The sequence below is a fragment of the Callithrix jacchus genome, chromosome 4 (genome assembly GCF_049354715.1).
Source record: "Callithrix jacchus isolate 240 chromosome 4, calJac240_pri, whole genome shotgun sequence".
NCBI lineage: Eukaryota > Metazoa > Chordata > Mammalia > Primates > Cebidae > Callithrix > Callithrix jacchus.
The window spans coordinates 31,187,968-31,207,358 of NC_133505.1; the positions used below are offsets into that span (position 1 = coordinate 31,187,968).

A 19,391-nucleotide genomic window follows, 5' to 3' on the forward strand; every position below is an offset into this window, starting at 1 on the left:
ATGCAGAGGATGACTTCTCTTCACCAGTCCTCAGACCTGATGCCTCCCTTAATAAATGCTGAGATGTCTTTAGTGTGCGCTGAAAACTGGCAAGGACAGTTGAGAATGTCTGTCAGGTAGAAGGCAGGCCTTTCCCATCCACCTGCTCCAAGGTATCTTCGGAAAGTAGACATCTATGCAGGCCCATTCTCTGCAGTGCATTGTTAGGTCACAGTACTTCAAATGCAGGGGCTGCTGACCATTACCATGTGTCTTTGGATCCCATGACAGCACTTCAGTGAGCAGTAACCAGGACGGAGGGTGAATGGAGGCATTGCTGGACTAACAGGGATCTTAGGTTTCCACTGCATCCAGTTACTAACCACGACTTGCAATTTCCAAGTCCTCACTGGATTTATTTAAGGTACCCAGAGTCCTTTCTCTATGACCTTCATATTTTCCAACCAGGATATTGAACTAGTACAAGCCTCTGTTGTGAATTAGGGTCAGAGCCTACATGTAATCCTGAGATTGATCTTAATAATAATTTTTAACCTTAGATAATCTTTAATACAAAATTAAGATTCTACTGGCTGTGTGACATTAAGTGGTGAGGTTTTTTGTTTTTTGTAACATAGCTTCATTTCTTGGTTTTGTTTTTTTCTTAAGATAAACTTTCTTTCATAAGCAAATGGCACATGACACCATACTGTCAGCAATTTATTTACTCTTTCTCATATTCCAAAAACATGTAGAAGTTGTTGGTGTTCGTTTCACTTTTATGAACTGTATTTAGTTCTGTTCTTTGTATAGTTTTGACTTCTTGATTCCTAACTGAACCTCAGCCTTGCATAGTCATATAGTGATTTTTAGTTTGTTTAAAGCTGACTTAAGTTGAAATTTGTGTAAAGTGAACAGCCAAAGTAGTTTGACTATTAATCTTCCAAAATAATTTCAATTAACAACTTTAGTATTATCTTCAGAATTTTCATCTTCAGAAACTAAATTTGCAAATCATATCGGTAACTGATTACTTATTGCTGTAGTTAGCAATAAATTTAGTTTCTGATACTATATGTAGTGATTAAAAAAAATCCAGTTGATTAATTTCATGATTCAAGAATAGATATCCGTTAAAGCCATAGCTATGTTTTTTTTAAATCTGACCGTTGGATAGATTGGTGTCACCTCTTTATTTGTGTATATGTCAGTAAAGATTATTCTGGTTAATTCTGAGTCACAAAACTGCTGTTCTTAAGATTTTAATTGTTGTTATCCACAATTACTAAGAGTTCTTAGTATTTGAATTTTATAAATTTTAAATAAATTAAAATTGTTGGTTTTTACAAATACATATTGAAGTTCACGTCTTTAAAACATTAAATAAGAAAAAGTATTTCTTTAAGTTTTCTCATATATGGGTTTAACTATTTTTTCTATCAAAAGGCATAAAAATTAATATATATTATTTAAAGGTATTTACTAAATGAATTTAAATCTAATCAGCTTATATAAGTAAATAGTAATCTGATTTTTTTTTTTTTTTTTTTTTTTTGGAGACAGAGTTTTGCTCTTGTTACCCAAGCTGGAGTGCAATGGTGCGATCTCGGCTCACTGCAGCCTCCGCCTCCTGGGTTCAGGCAATTCTCCTGCCTCAGCCTCCTGAGTAGTTGGGATTACAGGCACTTACCACCATGCCCAGCTAATGTTTTGTATGTTTAGTAGAGACGGGGTTTCACCATGTTGACCAGGATGGTCTCGAACTCTTGACCTCGTCCACCCACCTTGGCCTCCCAAAGTGCTGGGATTACAGGTGTGAGCCACCGCACCCGGCTGATTTTTAATTCAAATGCTCTTTTATTAATTACAGTAATTGAAGTTATAATGGGAAGGGGAAAACTTTATATAGTTTGTGACATGAGTATGTCTAGGACCATTATAAAAATAATAGCAGAGTTGTTTGCTTCCATATGTGATGTGTATAACCTAGAGTAGAGTAACCTCCCCTCCCTCAGTGATGCGCCAGAGCACAGGTTCAGAGTGCGTGGTTCTGTCAGTGAGCAAGACTTATAAGTCTATTGTCCAAGCAGTGTGCCAAGCAGCATTTTCCAACAAATTGAAGAGAAAGAAAATGTAAATCTAATTATGGAGACCGAGGCAGAGGCACAGCTCTTCTTAAGTCTATGTTTGTTCAATTTTATTTTAAGGTCTTTACTTTTGGAATGTATTTTGCAGGTGTTTTCACTGAATTCTACAGGAGACACTGTACAATTAGGTTACCTCTTGCATCCTGTTACTTAAACCATTCAAAGCTCAGGCCCAGCTTAGAGGTTATAGAGAATAAGAACATTGCACATTAGGTTGCCTCTTGCATCTCGTAACTTAAATCATTAAAAACTCAGGCCCAACTTAGAGTTTCTAGAGAATAAGAAAAATGCTGCAAGAATGGAGGTAGGGAGAAAGTGTAATTTTTGTTTGATTTTCAAAAAATGGAAAACTATAGACAGACCTCAAAGCTTAATGTAGCTCTCTGAGAAAATGGATCATTAAAATGTTTGGGGGTCCTTATAAAATAAGTTGTATGTTACATGTATATGTGAATTTATACATACATATATTCCTTATACATGCATTTATACACACATAAATATGTATACATGCTTAAGAACATAGTCAGCATTTATTGCAAATATACCATGTGCAAGGTAGAGGATTTTGCTGAAATCATCTGATTTAATCTGCATAATAGCACCTCAAGAAGTAAGCAGTATTTTTATTCTCATTTTATAGATGAAGCCACTGAGCACAGAGAAGGTAAGTGACTTGCTCAAGATCATGTAGCTAGGAAGTGGCAGGGTAAGGGTTCAGAGTTCAAATCTAGGCAGTCCTTAATTTTAGGCATTGTGTTGTGTTGCTACACAACAAACTAAGAGCCTCCATTAGAAATCTACAAAGAAAAATATAGATATGATACAAGTCATGAAATTCACAAAAGAACTAATATGGCCAATACATATAAAAATAGGATAAAATTCATCGACTCTCAATGCAAATTAAAATAGCATTAGGGTATCATTTTGTTGAAACTTTCTGGATTGACAAATATTGTAAAGCTTGATAATACCTGCTTTTTGGCAAAGGTACAAAGAAACAAACTATTCCATTATCTTTCTAGGAGTGTAAATTAGCACGTATGTGTATATCTGTGTGTGTGTGTGTGTATACACACATATATACGTATAGAATTTACTTAGAAATTTCGTTTCTAAGAATTTGTCTTAAGGAGCATTTTACAGAAGTAAGTAAAGATTTATTTACAGTCATGTTTATTGAAGCATTTTTTAATGTATGCAGAATCTGTAAAACTGCCTAAATGCCCATTAATAATGAACTGGTTAAATAAATTATTATATATCTCTCCAACTACTATGCTTTCTTTAAAAGTGGTGAGATGGATAGATGGATAAATACATTCCTATATGTGGGGAACTGTCCATATATTGGTAGAAAAGGTTGGTTAAGGAAACATTCATTCATTCTTTCCTCATTTTTATTGAAAAAGACAGTGTTTCAATTTCATATGTATTATTTGACATATATAAACATATCTTGAAAGGGGGTAGGAAGGAGCATGCTAGAGAACTTTAATGTTCTACTTTAAATGTTTTTAAAAATATTGGGGAGGAATATATGTAATTTCATTTTTAAAAAGAAATTTCTGTCTTTAAAAAAATGAAAAATTTTATGGAGATGGCATACCCACAAAGAACAGGCATATTTAATACTAACTTGTTTTCTTCTTGGACACACCGTTGGTTTGATAAAGAAATGGCATACATGGTGAATTTAGGTTTCAACAAGTCATTTGAATTTGACAGTTTTCCCTGATATTTTCTGGAATCCTAGTTGCTGACTTACACCATAATGTCTTCATGTCAGTCTAGAGGAGAGCCTCTTCTAGTCACTGCAAGAACACTCATTGAACAATGTTCAGCATTTTATTAGACACTTGAAAATGGAATAAATTCTACTTTAACTAAATTTATGAAGGAAAACCTAGTAAAATTAGCTTAATAGTAGCACTATCTTACACTATACTTACAAAGTTTCTACAGTGCCTTTATGTAGCCTGTGATGGAACTATCCTAAAATTAATGACAAAATGTAGCATGTTTTATAATTAGAACTACCACAGAATAAAAAATACAAGCTTCAGAGGAATTTTGGTTTCAGCAATAGAGGAAGAACTTATCAGACTAACCCCTCTACACTTAAAAATTGAACTCTGCATAGAATAGAGAAACCCAGCTGTGAGAGGCACTGGAGAGCCATCAAAAGCAGACAGACTGGAGAGGGCGCTTGAACGCTTGCAGGAGGAGAGCTTGCACCAACCAGATCTGAGGGCTTTCCAGGACTGCAGCGGGTGCCCAGCACTCCTGTAGAAGGGACCGAGGGATGCAGCCAAAGAAAGTTGCACTCTGTGGAAACTTGAATTTAAAGGAAGGAGTAAAGAATATTAGAAATGGTTGATATGTGGAAAAATATAAAAGACAAACTTTTTGGTTTTTAATTTTTTTTAAGATGATTGAATATAGAAAAATTTATCGCCTGGCACGGTGGCTCATGCCTGTAATCCCAGCACTTGGTATGCCGAGGCGAGCAGATCAGGAGGTAAGGAGTTTGAGACCAGCCTGGCCAAGACAGTGAAACCCCGTCTCTACTAAAAATACCAAAAAAATTAGCAAGGTGTGGTGGCAGGCGCCTGTAGTCCCAGCTACTCGGGAGGCTGAGGCAGAAGAATCATTGGAACCCGGAAGGCGGCGGTTGCAGTGAGCCGAGACTGTGTCATTGCCCTCCAGCCTGGGCAACAGAGTGAGAATGCGTCTCAAAAAAAAAAAAAAGAAAGAAAAATTTCTGTATTTTTTGTTGAATTCATGAAGACCGTTTCTTTGTACAAAATTCCAAGTCTAAATGGTTTTACTGATAAATCCAATGTAACATTTAAGGAATAAATAATATCGATTTTATGTAAACTTTACCAGAAAATATAATAGGAAGTATATTCAGTCTCATTTTATGAAACCTGCGTAACCCCAAATCAAAAATTTGACAAGAACATTACAAGGAAAAACAATTATAGACTAGTATTCCTCATAAATATTGAAACAAAAAGTTCTAATAATTATTTTTAGCAGATCAAAGCACTATTGTCCATACAGTGGAACACTAATACATTATGACCAAGTAGGGTTTATTTCTTTTTTCAGTTTGAAATTTTTGTTTTATTTATTTACCATATATAGATATATATATTATTGCACTTTAGGTTCTAGGGTACATGTAAAGGACATGCAGGATTTTTGCATAGGTACATACATGACAATGTGGTTTGCTGCCTCCATCCCCATCACCTATATCTGGAATTTCTCCCCATGTTATCCCTCCCCAAATCCCTACCACCCACATTCCCTCCCCTAGTTCCCCGCAACAGGCCTCAGTGTGTGATACTCCCCTCCCTGTGTCCATGTGTTCTCATTGTTCAACACCACCTATGAGTGAGAACATGTGGTGTTTGATTTTCTGTTCTTGTGTCAGTTTACTGAGAATGATGGTTTCCAGGTTCGTCCATATCTCTACAAAGGACACGACGTCTTCATTTTTTGTGGCTGCATAGTATTCCATAGTGTATATGTGCCACATTTTCCCTGTCCAGTCTATCATCGATGGGCATTTGGGTTGGTTCCAGGTCTTTGCTATTGTAAACAGTGCTGCAGTGAACATATGTGTGCATGTGTCTTTATAAGAGAACAGTTTATAATCCTTTGGCTATATACCCAATAATAGGATTGCTGGGTCAACTGGAATATCTATTTCTAGGTCCTTGAGGAATTGCCACATTGTCTTCCACAATGGTTGAACTAATTGACACTCCCACCAACAGTGTAAAAGTGTTCCTACTTCTCCACATCCTCTCCAGCATCTGTTGTCTCCAGATTTTTTTTTAAATTTTTTATTGCATTTAAGTTTTGGGGTACATGTGCAGAACATGCAAGACAGTTGCATAGGTACACACATGGCAGTGTGTTTTGCTTCCTTTCTCCCCTTCACCCACATTTGGCATTTCTCCCCAGGCTGTCCCTCCCCAGCTCCCCCTCCCACTGGCCCTCCCCTTTACCCCCCAATAGACCCCAGTGTTTAGTACTCCCCTCCCTGTGTCCATGTGTTCTCATTTTTCATCACCCGCCTATGAGTGAGAATATGCGGTATTTCATTTTCTGTTCTTGTGTCAATTTGCTGAGAATGATGTTCTCCAGATTCATCCATGTCCCTACAAACGACACAAACTCATCATTTCTGATTGCTGCATAATATTCCATGGTGTATATGTGCCACATTTTTCCAATCCAGTCTATCATCAATGGGCATTTGGGTTGATTCCAGGTCTTTGCTATTGTAAACAGTGCTGCAATGAACATTCGTGTGCATGTGTCCTTATAGTAGAACAATTTATAGTCCTTTGGATATATATACCCAGTAATGGGATTGCTGGGTCAAATGGGATTTCTATTTCTAAGGCCTTGAGGAATCGCCACACCATCTTCCACAATGGTTGGACTAATTTACACTCCCACCAACAGTATAAAAGTGTTCCTTTTTCTCCACATCCTCTCCAGCATCTGTTGTCTCCAGATTTTTTAATGATCGCCATTCTAACTGGCGTGAGATGGTATCTCAATGTGGTTTTGATTTGCATCTCTCTGATGACCAGTGACGATGAGCATTTTTTCATGTTTGTTGGCCTCATATATATGTCTTCTTTTGAAAAGTGTCTGTTCATATCCTTCACCCAGTTTTGAATGGGTTTGTTTGTTTTTTTCTTGTAAATCAGTTTTTAGTTCTTTGTAGATTCTGGATATAAGTCCTTTGTTAGGTGGGTAGATTGCAGAAAATTTTTTCCATTCTCTTGGTTGCCAATTCACTCTAATGACTGTTTCTTTTGCTGTGAAGAAACTCTGGAGTTTAATTAGATCCCATTTGTCTATTTTGGTTTTTCTTTTTAATGCTTTTAGTGTTTTGGTCATGAAGTCCTTGCCTATGCCTATGTCCTGAATAGTTTTGCCTAGATTTTCTTCTACAGTTTTTATGGTGTTAGGTCTTATGTTTAAGTCTTTAATCCATCTGGAGTTAACTTTAGTGTAAGGTGTCAGGAAGGGATCCAGTTTTTGCTTTCTGCACATGGCTAGCCAGTTTTCCCAACACCATTTATTAAACAGGGAATCACTTCCCCATTGCTTGTTTTTGTCAGATTTGTCAAAGATAAGATGCTGTTTGGGTTACTGTAGCCTTGTAGTACAGTTTGAAATAAGGTAGTGTGGTGCCTCCAGCTTTGTTCTTTTTGCTTAGAATTGACTTGGCTGTGTAGTCTCTCTTTTGGTTCCATATGAAGTTGAAGGCGTTTTATTCCAGTTCTGTGAAGAGGGTCATAGGTAGCTTGATGGAGATAGTGTTGAATCTATGAATTACTTTGGGCAATATGGCCATTTTTACAATATGGATTCTTCCTAACCATGAGCATGGAATGTTTTTCCATCTGTTTTTCTCCCTCTTATATGCTTGAGCAGTGGTTTGTAGTTCTCCTTAAATTGGTCCTTCACATCCTTTGTTAGTTGTATTCCTAGTTATTCTATTCACTTTCTAGCAATTGTGAATGGCAGTTTGTTCTTATTTGGCTTTCTTTTAAGTCTGTTATTGGTGTGTAGGAATGCTTGTGATTTTTGCACATTGATTTTGTTTCCTGAGACTTTGCTGAAGTTGCTTATTAGTTTCAGGAGATTTTGGGCTGAGACAATGGGGTATTCTAAATATACAATCATGTCGTTTGGAAATAGAGACAGTTTGACTTCCTCTTTTCCTAATTGAATACCTTTATTTCTTTTTCTTGCCTAAATTGCTCTGGCTACAACTTCCAATACTGTGTTGACTAGGAGTGGTGAGAGAGGGCCTCCTTGTCTAGTGCCAGATTTCAAAGGGAATGCTTCCAGCTTTCGCCCATTCAGTATAATATTGGCTGTGTGTTTGTCATAAATAGCTTTTATTATTTTGAGATATGTTCCATTGATACCTAGTTTATTAAGAGTTTATACCAAAATGACTGTTGAATTTTATCAAAGGCCTTCTCTGCATTTTTGTCTTTGGTTCTGTTTATGTGGTGAATTAATGTTTATAGACTTGTGTATGTTGAATCAACCTTGCATACCTGGAATGAAGCCTACATGATTGTGATGGATACGCTTTTTGATGTGCTGTTGCAATCGGTTTGCCAGTATTTTATTGAAGATTTTTGCATCTATGTTCATCATGGATTTTGGCCTGAAATTTTATTTTCTTGTTGAGTCTCTGCTGGGGTTTTGTATCAGGATGATGTTGGTCTCATAAAAAGATCTGGGAAGGATTCCCCCTTTATGGATTATTTGGAAGAGTTTCAGAAGAAGTGGTACCAGCTTTTCTTTGTGTGTCTGTTAGAATTCAGCTGTGAACCCATCTGGTCCTGGGCTTTTCTTTGCTTGGTAGGCTATTAATTACTGCCTCAACTTCAGCCCTTGTTATTGGTCTATTCAGGGTTTTGACTTCTTCCTGGTTTAGGCTTGGGAGGGTACAAGTGTCCAGGAATTTATCCATTTCTTCCAGGTTTACTGGTTATGTGCATAGAGTTGTTTGTAGTAATCTCTGATGGTGGTTTGTATTTCTGTGGAATCTGTGGTGATATCCCCTTCATCATTTTTTTATTCCATCTATTTGATTATTCTCTCTTTTCTTTTTTATTAATCTGGATAGTGGTCTATTTTGTTGATCTTTTCAAAAAACCAGCTCCTGGATTTATTGATTGTTTTAAAGGGCTTTTTTGTGTCTCTATCTCCTTTTGTTCTGCTCTGATCTTAGTTATTTCTTGTCTTCTGCTACCTTTTGAGTTTGTTTGTTTTTTATCTTGTTCCTCTAGCTCTTTCAATTTTGACGATAGGGTGTCGATTTTAGATCTATCCTTGCTTCTCATGGGGGCATTTATTGCTATACATTTCTCTCTAGACACTGCTTTAAATATGTCCCAGAGATTCTGGTACATTGTGTCTTCGTTCTCATTGGTTTCAAAGAACGTCTTTATTTCTGCCTTCATTGTTTATCCAGTCAACATTCAAGAGCCAGTTGTTCAGTTTCCATGAAGTTGTGTGGTTCTGAGTTAGTTTCTGAATCCTGAGTTCTAATTTGATTGCACTCTGGTCTGAGAGACTGTTTGTTATGATTTTCGTTCTTGCATTTCCTGAAGAGTTATGTAGTCAATTTTAGAGTAGGTGTGATATGGTGCTGAGAAGAATGTATATTCTGTGGGTTTGGGGTGGAGAGTTCTATAAATGTCTATTAGGTTTGCTTGGTCCGGATCTGAGTTCAAGTCCTGGATATCCTTGTTAATTTTCTGTCTCATTGATCTAATCTTGACAGTGGAGTACTAAATCTCCCACTATTATTGTGCAGGAGGCTAAGTCTCTTTATAGGTCATTAAGAACTTGCTTTACGTATCTGGGTGCTCCTGTATAAGGTGCGTATATATTTAGGATCATTAGCTCTTCTTGCATTGATCCTTTTAGCATTATGTAATGCCCTTCTTTGTCTCTTTTGATCTTTGTTGGTTTAAAGTCTATTTTATCAGAGACTAGGATTGCAGCTCCTGGTTTTTTTGTTTGTTTGTTTGTTGCTGTCCATTTGCTTGGTAACTCATCCTCCATCCCTTTATTTTGAGCCTATATGTAACCTTGCATGTGAGATGGGTTTCCTGGATGCAGCACACTGATGGATTTTGACTTTTTATCCAATTTGCCACTCTGTGCCTTTTGATTGGGGTATTTAGCCCATTTACATTTAAGGTTAATATTGTTATATGCGAATTTGATCCTGCCATTTTGAGATTAGCTGGTTGTTTTGCCCATTAGTTGATGCAGTTTCTTCATTGTGTTGATGGTCTTTACCATTTGGTATGATTTTGGAGTGGCTGGTACTGGTTCTTCCTTTCTATGTTTAGTGCTTCTTTCAGGAGCTCTTGTAAAGCAGGCCTGGTGGTGATGAAATCTCTGAGCAATTGCTTGTTTATCAAGGATTTTATCTCTCTTTCCCATATGAAGCTTAGTTTGGCTGGATGTGAAATTCTAGGTTGAGAGTTCTTTTCTTTAAGGATGTTGAATATTGGCCCCTCCTCTCTTCTTGCTTGTAGGGTTTCTGCTGAGAGATCTACTGTGAGTCTGATGGGCTTCCCTTTGTGGATAACCCAGCCTTTCTCTCTGGCTGCCCTTAGCATTTTTTCCTTCATTTCGACCCTGGTGAATCTGACAATGATGTGCCTTGGGGTTGCTCTTCTTGAGGAATATATTTAGGATCATTAGCTCTTCTTGTTGCATTGATCTTTTTACCTTTGCATTGTGGTGTTCTCTGTATTTCCTGTACTTGAATAGTGGCCTGCCTGCAAGGCTGGAGAAGTTCTCCTGGATAATATCCTGAAGAGTATTTTCCAGATTGGATTCATTCTCTCCATCACATTCAGATACACCTATCAAATGTAGATTAGGTCTTTTCACATAATCTCATATTTCGTGGAGGCTTTGTTCATTTGTTTTTACTTTTTTTTTCTTTAATCTTGCCTTCTCATTTTGTTTCATTGAGTTGATCTTCAGTATCTGATATCCTTTCTTCTGCTTGGTTGATTCGATTATTGAAACTTGTGCATGCTTTGTGAAGTGCTCATGTTTTGTTTTTCAGATCCATCAATTCATTTATATTCCTCTCTAAGCTGTTGATTCTCATTAGCACTTCGTCAAACCTTTTTTCAGGGTTCTTAGTTTCTTTGTATTGGGTTAGAACCTGTTTTTTTAGCTCAGATAAGTTTCTTATTACCCACCTTCTGAAGCCTGTTTCTGTCAATTCATTAGACTCATTCTCCATCCAGCCTTGTTCCCTTGTTGGTGAGGAGTTGTGATCCCTTGGAGGAGGAGAGGCATTCTGGTTTTGGGTGTTTTCATCATTTTTGTGCTTATTTCTTCCCATCTTTGTGGATTTATCTACCTGTGGTCTTTGTAGTTGGTGACTTTCAGATGGGGTCTCTGAGTGGACGTCCTTTTTGTTGATGATCAAGTTATTTCTTTTTGTTCTTAGTTTTCCATGTAACAGGCCCCTCTGCTTTAGGACTGCTGGAAGTCTACTCCAGACCCTGCTTGCTTGGGGATCACCCACAGGGGCTGCAGAACAGTAAGGGTTGCTGCCGGTTACTTCTGTTATCTTTGTCCTAGAATGATACCCTCCAGATGTCCACCTTAGCTTTCCTTTATGAGGTGTCTCTTTGGATATATGGGGGTTGGGGAGCTGCTTGAGGAGACAGTCTATCCCTTATAGGAGCTCAGGTGCTGAGCTGTGAGCTCCATTCTTCTGTTCAGAGCTGCTGGGCAGGTACGTTTAAGTCTGCTGCAGCAGAACTAATAACCACCTTTTTTTTCCCGGTGCTCTATCCCAGGAATGTAGGGCTTTATTTATAAGTTCCTGATGTGCTGCTGCCTTTTTTCAGAGATGTCCTGCCCAGCAAGGAGGTAGCCTATTTACAGTCTGCTAGCAGAGCCGTTGCTGAGCTGCCATGGGCTCTTCCCAGCTACTATGTGAACTTCCTTGCAGTTTTTTTTATAGAAGTATAGTTAGAACTGCCTCAGTAATGGTGGTCTGCCTCGGTAAATTCAGATTGCTTGGGTAATGGCAGACTGCCTTGGTAATGGTGGACTACCTCAGTAATGGCGGACTGCCTCAGTAGTGGTGGACTGCCTCAGTAATGGTGGTCACCCTACCCCCGCAGAGCTGGACCATCCTGGGTCCAGCTATGCTTGCTGTGAAACTGTCAATCCAGAGTATTTCAGATTGCTGGTCTTTATTGGGGTGGGACCCGCTGAGCCAGATCACCTGACTCCTGTTTCAGCCCCCTTTTTTTCAGTTGAATGGGTGACTCTGTGTCCCAGGTGTTCCAGTCACCAGTTGAAATGGCGCCTGGATTTGTGTGAGTTTTTGTGTGGAGACCTGCTGTGCTGGCTGAAACAGCCATGCTGGAGACTCATGGCACCTTTCTGCCCAGGAATCTCCTGGTCTGTGCACAGTAAAAATTCATTTGGAAATGTGGTGATCACTCGCCCTCTGTGTTTTCGCTGGGAACTGCAATCCAGAACTGTTCCTATTTGGTCATCTTGGATCCTCCCTCCTATTTGTTATTTTTAAATTTTATTTTATTTTAAGTTCTGGGACACATGTGCAGAACATGCAGTTTTGTTACATAGGTATACATGTGCCATGGTGGTCTGGTAGTCATGGGATGATGCTGCTGACCAAGCAGGAGGCAGGAGCCATGCCACTTCTTCACAAGGTGACACCCCCACCTAATTAGAGTCATTGCCAAATCTGGTGGTTCTTCCCTGTTCGTAAATGTTCTAATGAATGACCAAATAAGGATTATAAGACATTTTTCTTTACACTGAGCATATATTGCTCTTACTTTTCTATCAATAAAAAAAATAAATCCATAAGCAGAGCTATCTCCTCTGTTTAACATAATTAAACTTCAAATTCTCCTACCTTTGCTGCTCTTTCAGTTTTGGTTAAAGCATTTAGATAAATTTATGTTGCGATGTCTTAGTTCAGTTCTGCACCTCACCCATATCTTCACACTGCCCCAAACAACACCTTGAAATAACAACATTTTGTTCATGTTATCAATTCAGCAGAAAATAAAGGTAGTTTTCCATTCTCCCTCGTACATTTTTAAAGGAATTTAGAAAGCTGCCTTTTAATCATGTGAGGTAGTGATATCACCATAAAATTGTAAGGTCATTTGACGCCAGGGCTTTAGGGTTACAGTGAGCTATGATTGCGCCACTGCAGTCCAGCCTGGCCAACAGGGAGAGAACCTGTCTAAAACCTAATTATGTTTGGCACCTGCCAAAATAAATCATACATTCATTGCCCTGTTTAAACTTAGTCTAACTTGAATTCACAGATATGAAAATACACACGTTTGGAACAGCAAGAGTAGAATAAAGTGAAGTCAGATCTCTTAATCTACATACTCAATATCTATTAAATACTTAATTTACAGATAGAAAATACATTTGTTTTTCTTTCGTTAAGCCAGCAAATGTTAGTTACCAAGTCTGTTCTATACAAGGCACTCTCCAAGTTTTCCAGGTTGTTCAGATAGCAGTTTCTGATGTCCAGGTTTAAAGCATAGTGAATCCAACAGTACTCCATAGGAGGTGGAAGCATTGCATTCTCACTCAACCGAGTTGGTAAGCACTCCTTCAGCATCTGTGGAGTCAGGGTACTAATCTCAAGAGTGTGCCCCGAATGTTCTCCATTTAAAGGACACCAAGCTGGTAGCATTTGAACACACCCCCTTGGCCAGCAGAGGCTGTAAGTGTCACTTTCTGGATCGCTCCATCCCATCTCTTACCTGTCATGTTTGTTTATCTTACCTCTCTGATTTAGATTTTCAGATATTACCTATCAGGACAGATTTTTTTTCCCTATCTGATCTCTTCCTCTTCAGTCTCACACCCTCAAATCCTGGTAAAATATCCTTTCAAAATTCAGATTTGTTTAGGTTCTTCCTTTCCTCACAGTCATTTAATGGCCCCTAGCCTTTGGGAAAAACCGGTTTTAGTACTGGTTATGTGCTGACATGCTTAGCTCTGAAGCCTTATCAACTGTTCTTGGTCGTCTACACTCAGCCCACATTGGGTCATTGCTAGTCCTCAAAGACACATCATTCTCTTTCCCAGAAGCCCTCAAGCACACTGCTTCCTTCACTTGACCTTCCTTATCATCCCCTCAGATTTGGCTGAGATCTGAAGATACCTTGCTGCACATCACTTCACCTGAGTCCAGGCCACCTCATAGTGCTCCCCACATGCTGTCCTGCTGGTTCACCTGTCTGGATGTGAACCGTCCTGCTTTGTCGCCTCTCTGTATCCATAACTAGCAAAGTACTGGGCTTGGAGTAAGCATCCAGTAACAGATTTATTCAGTTACTAGTTGATTGGTTAATGAGAAACACCTTGGTAAAGGTTACTGAAGCCAGAGATGATAGGTGAAAATGAACATCAATAAAATACCAATTTACCCTTTGGTTTTGTGGACTACTAGATATTTTCAATAGATAGTCAAATTCAGTCAACTATTTTTTATTCAATAAATGTTAAAAATAGAACTTTGGTTAATTAGGATAAATAACCAAAAATAACATGGACACCCCATTTACAAAGAATTTGAGGCTGGACATGGCGGTAATCCCAGCACTTCGGGAGACTGAGGTGGGTGGATTGCTTGAGCCCAGGAGTTAGAGACCAGCCTGGGCAACATAGTGAGACCCCATCACTAAAAAAAAAAAATTGGCTGGGCACAGTGGCTCACACCTGTAATCCCAGCACTTTGGGAGGCTGAGACGGGCAGATCACAAGGTCAGGAAATCAAGACCATCCTGGCCAACATGGTGAAACCCTGTCTCTACTAAAATACAAAAATTAGCTGGGCATGGTGGCATGTACCTGTAGTCCCAGCTACTCAGGAGGCTGAGGCAGGGGATCACTTGAACCTGGAAGGTGGGGGTTGCAGTGAGCCAAGATCATGCTACTGCACTCCAGCCTGGTTGACAGAGCAAGACTCCATCTCAAAAAAAAAACCACAAAAACTAGGTGGGTATGGTGGCACATACTCCTTCTCAGGAGGCTGAGGTGGGAGGATAACTTGAGCCTGGGAGGTGAAGGTGTGGTGAGCCAATATCCCATCACTGCACCCCATCCTGGATGATAGAGAGACAGAGAGAGAGAGAGAGAGAAATTTATAATTCAAATATTATAAAATATTTATAATTATAATTCAAATATTATAAAATATTTATAATTATAATTCAAATATTATAAAATACTTGTAACACCAAAAATCTCCTGAATGTAGTTCTACCTTTCTTCAATTATTCTGAAGACTGAGCCTCACAGAATTTTTTTTTTTTTTTTTAAGGAGTGTATAGTTATGGACTTTAGCATGCACGGTATCCGAGGGTCTGGGGAGTAAGGGAGAGGGCCTGCCAAACAAGATTTTAAAAGGGGAGAAGGCTTTCTGATAGGGTGTGTATTGGACTGGAGGAGGAGAAAAGGAAGCAGGCTGACCCAGTTTTAGTCTGTTTTTAAGATAAACTTTGTCAGGGTTTTTTTTTTTTTCCTGGAGGATATGAAATTGAGATGTTGACATCTCCAGCTATCATTATATTGGGGTCTGTTTCTCTCTCTAGCTCTAATAACACTTGCTTTATATATCTGGGTATTCATATGGTTGGTGGATATATATTTAAAATTGTTATATCCTCTTGCTGAATTGAACCCTTTATAATCTTTTTTTTTTTATGGATTGGAGGTTTCAATGGGACGGGAGAATCACGAGGAATCAGGTGTTCAGAGGAATGTATTGAGTAGAGGTGAGGAACTAGGATGTTGAAAAGTAAAGAAAGGAGAGAAGGAGAGGAAGAAAGAGGAAGAAAAAGAGGGAGAGAGAACAGGAATATTGCTTCATTCTAAAAATGGGTATTAATAATGGCCGATCAATATTTTGTGTATTTAAAATGGAGAACTCTATAAATATTTATTGAGTTTACTTGTTCCGGATCTGAGTTGAAGTCCTGGATATGCTTATTAATTTTCTGTCTCATTGAGTCTAAATCTCATTATGGGTCTTATGTATCTGGGTATTAAGATCTCTTATTGGTGCATTGATCCTTTTACCTCTGTGTCTTTGTTGCTTTGAAATCTATTTTATCAAATGTGAGAATTGCAACTCCTGCTTTTTGTTTATTTATTTATTTTTGCTCTCCATTTGGTTGGTAAATTTTTCTCCAACCCTTTGTTTTGAGTCTTTGTGTATCTTTGGATATACCGTTAGGTTTTGGCTGTATCTTTTGATTGGGGGATTTAGTCAATTTAAATTTAGGGTTACTGCCATTTGATGTTAACTGGCTATTTTATCCATTCATTGATGTAAATTCTTCTTTATGCTGATGCTCTTTACTTTTTGGTATATTTTTAGAAAGGCTCATACTGGTTGTTCCTTTCTATGTATAATGCTTCTTTCAGAAGTTCTTGTAAAGCAGGCCTGGTGGTAATAAAATCTCTGAGTACTTGCTTGTTTATAAAAGATTTTATTTTTCCTTCAATTGTGAAGCTTAGTTTGGCAGGATATGAGATTCTAGGCTGAAAGTTCTGTTCTTTAAGTATGTTGAATATTGGCCCCCACTCTCTTCTGGCTTATAGGGTTTCTGCTGAGAGATCCGATATAAATCTAATAGGCTTCCCTTTATGGGTAACCTGGCCTTTCTCTCTGGCTGCCCTTAGTATTTTCTCCTTCATTTCAATCCTGGTGAATCTAACGATTATGTGCCTTGGGGTTGCTTTTCTTGAGGAATATCTTTGTGGTATTCTCTGTATTACCTGGGGTTGAATAGTGTCCTGCTTTGCTAGATTGGGAAAATTTTCCTGGATAATATCCTGAAAAGTATTTTTCAGCTTGGATTTATTCTCTCCATCACATTCAGGTATACCAATCAAACGTAGATTGGGTCTTTTCACATAGTCCCATATTTCTTGGAGACTTTGCTCATTCCTTTTCATCCTTTTTTCTCTATTCTTGTCTTGTCATTTTATTTCATTAAGTTGGTCTTCGACCTCTGATATCCTTTCTTCTGCTTGATCCATTCTGCTATTTAAACTTGTGCATATTTCACTAAGTTCTCGCATTGTATTTTTCAACTCCGTTAGTTCATTTATATTCCTCTCTATATTGTCTATTCTTTTCGGCATTTTGTCAAACCTTTTTTCAAAGTTCTTAGTTTCTTTACATTGGGTTAGAACAAGTTCTTTTAATTTCCAGGAGTTTCTTATCATCCACCTTCTGAAGCCTACTTCAGATAATGGAACACAGTACTTTTCCATCAGGGCTTGTTCCATTGCTGATAAGGAACTGCAATCCCCTGTAGAGGGAGAGGGGTTCTGATTTTGGATATGCTCGGCCTTCTTAGGCTGTTTTTTTCCCTTTATTATAAATTTATCCATCTGTCGTCTTTACAATTACCGCCTTTCTAATTAGGTTTCTGAGTCGACGTTCAATTTATTGATTCCCAGTGCTGGGATTCAAGCAACCCACTGCGCCGGCCAAAATAGCAGCGATAAGACTGATGGTGCTCTTCTGCCCGGGAATCTCTGGTCTGGCTTCCTTCTTGAGTCCGCAACAAGCGGCTCTGCTTTCCCGGAGCTCCAAACACCAGTCAGTAAGGGAACCAGTCCCGTTTACTCTGCATGAAGACCTGCCGCACCAAGGCACTGGCAAAACTGCTGCGCCAGCCACAAGAGTCGCGCTGGCGACCCATGGGGCTCCTCCACTAGAAATCTGCTGGTCCGTGAGCGATGAAAATTCATCTGAAAGTGTGGCGTCCTGTTGTTCTCTGAGCTTTCACTGGGAGCTACAATCCTGAGCTGTTAGTTATCAGCCATCTTGGATCTCTCAGAATTTGGAGCCTCACAGAATTTTAAGGGTTCCATCACAAGCATCATATTCCCAGTGCTGTTTTTTGGGACACTTTTCAGAATCTCTTTCGTCTCTGAGTGTGGACTGTGAGTTTTGGCGCTCAGTGGAGTGGTTTTTTTCCCTGTTATCCACCTGTTCCTCATGGGGTTCCTGTACCCTTGTCATTGAGTAGTTTGGCACATTATGGCTTCTGCTTTTGATCAAAATGGATAACAATTGAGTGTATTTCATCTCTGAAGAGAGAAGCCTAAGTCAGTAATCTTTTTTATTCACTGAACTCTGAAGAAAAAACTATGAATTCCTAGGACTATTCTTAATTACATTTTTAAAAGTTTTGAAGGTAGATATTAATAGTCTTGTATTTATTTAAAGCAAAAAGCAATCTTACATTTTCTAAAGGAGTATAATTTTCATTGGTTATCTTTTTTTAAAAAAAATCAGTTTAATTAAGCTTTCTTGTTTTCAGATATTTTCTTCTCTTTTATAAGCTGTTTGATATATTAGAGTCAGTGCTATAAAATTATTTGTACAATGCTTTAGACATTTGGTTATAATTTCTTTGTCTGCCAAGCATTTTTTAATAAAGCTAACTTTTGGCTCAAATAGTCTTAAATGTGAAATTTATTAACCTTGAGATGACCTATGGCCACATATTTTCTTCATTGCATGTCTTATCTGCTAAAGTATTTATTTTATTATGTATGAAATTGATAGCTATAAACTGTGGTGTTTGGCATCAGGGTAAACTGACATACTATTGTACAGATAAACAGTTCAAGTCATTTAAGAACTGTTGGTTATGGAAATTTTCAGACATATATCCAAACAGAACAGTTTGACAAATCCAATTGACCTATTGGCCAACTTCAGCAGCAATCATCTCATGGCCAGTCATATTTGGTCTGTGCCCCAGGGCTCCCCACTACCTCTGGGATCTGTTATTTTGAAGCAAATCCCAGATATTAGATCATTTCCTCCATACACACATAAAATAAGGACTGATTTTTTAAAAAAATTATAATACCATTATCAGATCTGGAAAAAGTTAACAGTAATTCTTTAATTTTATCAGATATCCAGTCAATGTTCAAATTCTTATGGAAGCTTTTTAGACAGTTAGTCTGTTCATATCAGGATTCAGTCAAGGTCTACACATTGCTTTTGGTTGATATGTCTCTTAATTAAGAAAAATAAACCTCTCTTGAGTCACTTTTGGTGCTCAATGAAGTGGTTGTTTCCCTGTTACCGACCCATCTTTAGCTGAATAAATTGAGTTCTTTGTTCTATAGGTTTGCTCACATTCTGGATTTTTTAGATAGCTTCCTCATGGTGTCATATAACCTGTTCCTCTGTCCCTTGTGTTTTCTATACCTTTCTGGTTAAAAAGGAAGCTTTATCAGTTTGAGGTTTGATTGTATGTTATTTACTTCCATTAGGAGATACCTTATGTTTGGTTGTCTCTGTTTTTGATGGTAAGATTGAAAATTGAATTCGAGCATTACCAGCTTTGTATACCCTTTAAAAGTTCACCATAAACTTTTCACCTAATAGTTGTAGCACCATTGGTAATTGTTTTCATAATCCATTTCTTATTAGAAATTGAAAATAATATTGTTAGCTGGAACACTAAATATGTTAAATTTTTTTCATTAAGATCTGAAGTACAGTTCATTCAGGAGGGGCAGGATAGATGCCTGATTAGTTAACAGTTTTCAGAATGAGTTGGTTTCTTCATATTTTTCAGAGATCATTACTAATTTTTTATTTTTTGA

The 19,391-nt window shown here is 38.1% G+C and overlaps 1 protein-coding gene and 1 long non-coding RNA gene across 5 annotated transcripts in view; both read left to right on the forward strand.

Annotated features, from left to right (window-relative positions):
* Positions 1–19,391, forward strand: part of EXOC2 (exocyst complex component 2) — a 227,262-nt gene that overhangs the window by 175,294 nt on the left and 32,577 nt on the right. The gene's annotated exons all lie outside the window — the stretch shown is intronic.
* Positions 257–12,571, forward strand: LOC144582056 (uncharacterized). The gene is made up of 2 exons (XR_013533858.1): positions 257–403; positions 2,770–12,571. It is a non-coding gene; the product is annotated as an uncharacterized LOC144582056 (long non-coding RNA).